The sequence below is a fragment of the Bos indicus x Bos taurus genome, chromosome 26 (assembly GCF_003369695.1).
Source record: "Bos indicus x Bos taurus breed Angus x Brahman F1 hybrid chromosome 26, Bos_hybrid_MaternalHap_v2.0, whole genome shotgun sequence".
Classification (NCBI taxonomy): domain Eukaryota; kingdom Metazoa; phylum Chordata; class Mammalia; order Artiodactyla; family Bovidae; genus Bos; species Bos indicus x Bos taurus.
Genome location: NC_040101.1, coordinates 51,066,133 through 51,071,955, shown reverse-complemented (window position 1 = coordinate 51,071,955; position 5,823 = coordinate 51,066,133). Strand labels below are relative to the sequence as shown.

Here is a 5,823-nt window from a genome sequence, read left to right as displayed (position 1 = left end):
CTTAAAGGAAACACTAGACTCTATTAAGTTCCCATGAAACAAACAAACAAACACAAAAAAGGATTTTCTATCTCAGGACAGCATCTTTAGGAAATACACTCTTTCTTATAATCCTTAATGTATTTCTTAAAGATTCCTGGAATCCTGGCATATTCTTCCTATGATTTATTCAATACTTGATTACTTCTTATTCTTATGTTTTAGTTGAAATATCACCATCAGAAAGGAATTCTCTTAAAAACATCTAAGAAGTAATTCTCCTAAGTCATCTTGATGCATCATTTTTGTGTAATTTACTTATGGTAATTTACTTATCTTGTTTATGTGTTTTATTCTAGCCCTTTGTTTCTTTCTCATTATTGGAATAGTAGGTTCAGAGGTAAGGGGAAAATAAAGTAACTGAAACTTTAATATCTCTTGGAACAAGTAGGAAACAAATAAGATTATATTGTTGTTGTTCAGTCACTAAGTTGTGTCCAGCTCTTTGTGACCCCATGAACTGCAGCATGCCAGGCTTCCCTCTCCTTCACTATCTCCCAGAATTTGCTTAAACTCATGTCCATTGAGTCAGTGATGCCATCCAACAATCTCATCCTCTGTCGCCTCCCCACCTCCTCCTTCCCTCAATCTTTCCCAGAATCAGGTTTTTTACCAATGAGTCAGCTCTTTGCATCAGTTGTCCAAAGTATTGGAGCTCCAGCATCAGGCCTTCCAATGAATATTCAGAGTTGATTTCCTTTAAGACTGACTGGTTTGATCTCCTTGTTGTCCAAGGGACTCTAACAAATCTTCTCCAGCACCACAGTATGAAAGTGTCAATTCTTGGACCCTCAGCCTTCTAGTATGACTCAAAGTAATTAAGAGGAAGAAAGATTTGGAGTCAGAAATGACTAATATCAAATACTCAAAACTGTTTAGTGTTATTACTGCCTTAATTCTTCAATTGTTTTTATATCACTGCTTCATTTTTTATTTCATTGCAGAACTTTTTAAAATCTTCTTTAGGAGAAGAGATATCAATAACTCTGGCCTTTTACTGGTCAGACATTTATGATACATATCTTTTAAAAATTACTTTACTGAGTTATGATTGACATAAAAGAGCTGTACATGGTTAATGTATAAAACTTGATGAATTTGAAGATAAGTATATATTAGTGATACAGTTACCAAAAATCTATGCTGTAAACATATCCACCATTCCCAAAAGTATCATCCTGTCCATTTTATTATTATTATTATTTTATACATATACATAATTAACTTTTTGTTAAAGGGTAGAGCTTATATTAAATGATGAAGTAGTGTTGATTCTCTGAATCTAAATTTTACATTTTCATATAAGAGACGGTGACAGAATATTTAAGGCCACAGACCATTACTGAAATCAATTAAAAGTTAGAAGGGACTATAATTGGCTTAGTTAGTAACAGGAAGCCATCCTTCAAGCAGATATTTCTAGGAAAATATTATATTATAATTCCATGCTGATTCTTTGGCAACTATATTCAATGTAATTTTCAGAGAAACCTTAGGAAAATAAAATGTTTAGCATTATTACAGTAATAAAAATTATCAAAAGTGTAAAAATGACAGAATTCACAATTTCAGTCTACACTGAATAAATGTTAATACAACTATGGAATAAAGAAAAGAGAGCAGAATAGTGATTGGATCAGTGTTAGAGTGGTGAAGAATCCACCTGCCAATGCAGGAGACATTGGTTTGATCTATGGGTCAGGAAGATCCTCTGGAGGAGGGAATAGCAACCCAGTCTAGTATTCTTGCCTGGAAAATGACAGGGACAGAGGAGCCTGACAATCTACAGTCCATGGGGTCACACACACACACACACAAAAAAAAAGAGTTGGACATGATTTAGCAACTAAATAATATTTAAAAATGACTAGATCATGCATTAGTCAGAATAAGCAAATATTTTCAAATTAAAGATCACAAGGAACATTGAATTATTTGGAAGCATACAATTACTCAAGAGTTTCTCACACTCAGTGCAGAAGATATTAATATGATGCCATGATATGAGTCATGGCTTTAAATATTTTCAAGCTAATAAGATATCCATGAAAAAATTCAATGAATTGGATCTTTGAAATATTCATAATGTTAGATCATCTGTTTAATTTGCCACACTTAAATATTCTCTTTAATAGATGATTTCAAATTTGATTTAATAGACATAGAAACATGAGTTCAATAAATTATTTGAGGAAATCTCATCCAAGGGATGCTTTTGCCATCTATTGACAGTCCTAGAAAATAGTTCCTTAATTTCTAACCAAGTCTCTTTTTCTTCCATATAGATGACTTTCCAAACTCATACATGGCTAATTTAAATTTTACCCAAGTAACTGAGTTTATCCTCAAAGGAGTCTCAGAATGTCCAAACCTCCAGATCCCACTCTTCTTTGTCCTCCTGGTCATCTATGGATTGACTGTGACAGGGAACCCAAGCATCATCACCCTCATCAGTATGGACTCCCGACTTCAGACCCCCATGTATTTCTTCCTCAGGCACTTGGCTATCATCAGTCCTGGAAATTCAACTGTCATTGCCCCTAAAGTGTTGATCAATTTTTAGTAAAAACATGCATACCTGTACTACCTCCTTCTAAGAATGTGCCACCCAACTAGGAGGGTTCTTGATTATCAGGGGATGTTCAACTTTAAGGGATCCAATATGTTGCATTTTCTTCCTTTGTGTGCCATTTCTGAAGGACTCTCTGTTCCTTATCAATTCCTGTAATACAGGAATGAGTAGAGCTGCACACAGTTCTCAGGACTGAGATAATGGGAAAGAGCACCTGCTTGGATTCCTTTCAGTGACTCCCTTCAGTGACTCTCTTCAGCGACCTTGTACTTAATAGACTATCCATTTTGTTGCAACTGGTAGAATTTCATGGTTTAGTAATCATTTTACTAAAGATATATAAGCATGCATTTCTGCTAATAAAATACCCTTGTTCCACTAGAGACTTGGGTCCCCCGTGTCCTTCTTTCTGTCTCTGGCTAGTTCTTCGGAGTGTGGAAGCCTACTGAGCTCACTTTCTTGCCCAGGCTTTCAAGACCTCCTTGAGGCCCTGTGCCTTCGTGAGTGGTACAAGCCCTGTGTATGGGCTTTATTGGCTTTCCACATAACCCGAAGGATATTGCTCTTTCTTTCTCTCTTTCTTTTTGTTGACTCCAGCCCCCAGGTCCCAGTCTGTAAAAGACCGCAACACTTGGTTTTCATTGTAGCTGAAATTTCATTTTAGCTGTGATGGCCTATGACCACTATGCAGCCATTTGTCATCCCCTGCTTTACACGATGGTGGTATGTTGGCGGACCTGCCGTCTTCTTCTTTCCCTCACGTACCTCTATAGCTTTTCTATAGCTGTTGTAGTTTCATGTTGTGTATTTTCTGTGTCTTATTGTTCTTCCTATGTGATTGATAATTTTTACTGTCCCCCTGTTAGCATTGTCTTGCTATGATACTTCATTACCAGAAATATTAGTATTCATATCTGCATCTACAAGCCTGATGTTTTCCATAACTGTAGTTGTATCATCTTATTTCAACATCATTTTGTCCATTCTAAGGATACGTTCATCAGAGAAAGGAAAAGAGCCTTTTCCACATGTGCTTCACATATGACAGCTGTGTCAGTCTTCTATGGAATTCTGTTTTTCATGTATTTGCAGCCTCAAAATAACCATTCACTGGATACTGATAAAATGGCCTCCATGTTTTGCACATTGGTGATCCCCATGCTGAATCCCATGATCTACAGCCTGAGGAACAAGGACGTGAAGGCTCCCTTGAGGATATTTGCCGGGAGCCGGTATATTGCATATTGAGTGCATATTGCATATTGAGTGCAGCACTTTCCACAGCATCATCTTTCAGGATCTGGAATAGCTCAACTGGAATTCTATCACTGCCGGGAGCCAGCGTAAGGAACTCCGCCCATGACAAAGGTCATGAGGAAGGAGGCTCGGCATACGCAAGGCGGGATCGAGCTTCAGGAGTCCCCCTGGAAATTCTCGAGCATTTACACCCAAAACCAGAGTCTGCCTACTTTCTGCTTTGTGCCTTCACCTACACCTCCGACTTTACGGGGGGCTGTCCCCCACTACCTCTCTCTGAAAAAATGAGTTAGCTTACAGCTCTAGTTAATAATTCCTGGGTGTGACAGTGTTTAACCTACAAACTCCTTTGGAAATCCTCTAGCCTGCCTGAATAAGTTTTTCGGCCACATGTGATTGTTCAGAGCCTCCCAACTGTGAGAGGCAGATGTTCTAAACTGTCTAAACACAGATTCTTTTGAGCAGTTAAAAGATTGATTAGAAATTGTATTGGTGAAGGGATTTTCACTTGTTGGGCCAATGTTTGCTGCTAAGTTTCCATATCCCTTACCTGCTGTGTCCCTGGCAGTGTATTGATTAATATAATTGGTGTAAGTAGTAGCTTTAATGTTTGTAACCTGGGACCCTTGAGTTAATTCTTTTTCTTGTTATAGCCCACCACACCTTTGCTCTGTAGGAATGCAACTTTATCTAATGCTTTTGGAGGGTGGCTCCTGACCAATCACCTTTAGAGAAAAATAAGTTTTCTGAAGAAAGGGTCTTAAAATGTTAACAGGCCTCCGGGCCAGAAGATGATGCAAATCACCTAAGCTTTTGCATATGATAAGTTTGCAGGAAGAAAGCCTGGCTTGCTGCATGACTCTACCCCTTCCCCCATTATGCTCTATGCATAACTTAAGGTATAAAAACTACTTTGGAAAATAAAGCACGGGCCTTGTTCACTGAAACTTGGTCTCACCATGTCATTCTTTCTCTTACCTTCTGGCTGAATTATTCAGCCTCTTTTCTCCACTGAATTTCCTCACTGAGCTATCCTCATTCTATTACTCTTTATATCCTTAATTAACGTTTAATTAAGCAATTGTTTCCTGATCTTTGCCTACGCCGTCTCTCCTTTGAATACCCTGGATCAGCCGGGGCTGGACCCCAGCAGATATTTCTGACAAATTAGTGATGCAATGTTAAAACTCTATAGGTCACTGAAGAGATGGTGAAGACAGGCTGCCATTGTGTGGCATATAGTCTGAACAACATTAGAAGATAAATGAATGGGTTATTTTCCCGTTGTACAATTTCTGTTTTTAGAAAAGGTCCTAGTCTACAGCTTTCAAACAGAAATTTTTAATACAAGCCCTTTTTTCTAATATAAAAATGGAAAAAATTGAGACAACTGCCACAGAAATTTTGGGGATGAATTGGAAACACAGCTAGTGAAAATCAGATCCATATTATTTGTACAAAATCTGTGCAATTCACTGGTCTTGAGGCATTTAGGTGTGGAGATTTAGTATCCCAGGAAAGGCTGTGTGTGTGTGTGTGTGTGTCTGTGTGTGTGTGTGTGTGCATATGCTCAGTCATGTCTGACACTTTGAGACCCCATGGACTGTAGCCCACCAGGCTCTTCTGTTCATTGAATTTTCCAGGCAAGAATATTCAAATGGGTTGCTATTCTTCCTCCAGTAGATTTTCCTGACCCAGGGATAAAACCCATGTCTCCTGTGTCTCCTTCAGGTGGATCCTTTACCACGAGGCCACCTGGGAATCCAAGACAAGGCTAAAAATACAAAGAAATATTTATGTAACCACCAATGAGACAGGGTTTATAGTTTGACACAAACTTTGTTAACTTTTTCTAAAGTAAAAGGAAAAGAACAAATATAATCAACTCTTTTAAGATTATAACAATATTTAGAAACCCTCACAGTATGATGTCCCTGTGTCCAACATAGACTCCA

At 38.1% G+C, this 5,823-nt stretch overlaps 1 pseudogene; it reads left to right on the top strand.

Annotated features, from left to right (window-relative positions):
• The first annotated feature begins 2,344 nt into the window (after nucleotides 1-2,344).
• Nucleotides 2,345-3,859, top strand: LOC113884421 (annotated as a pseudogene).
• The last annotated feature ends 1,964 nt before the right edge of the window (nucleotides 3,860-5,823 follow it).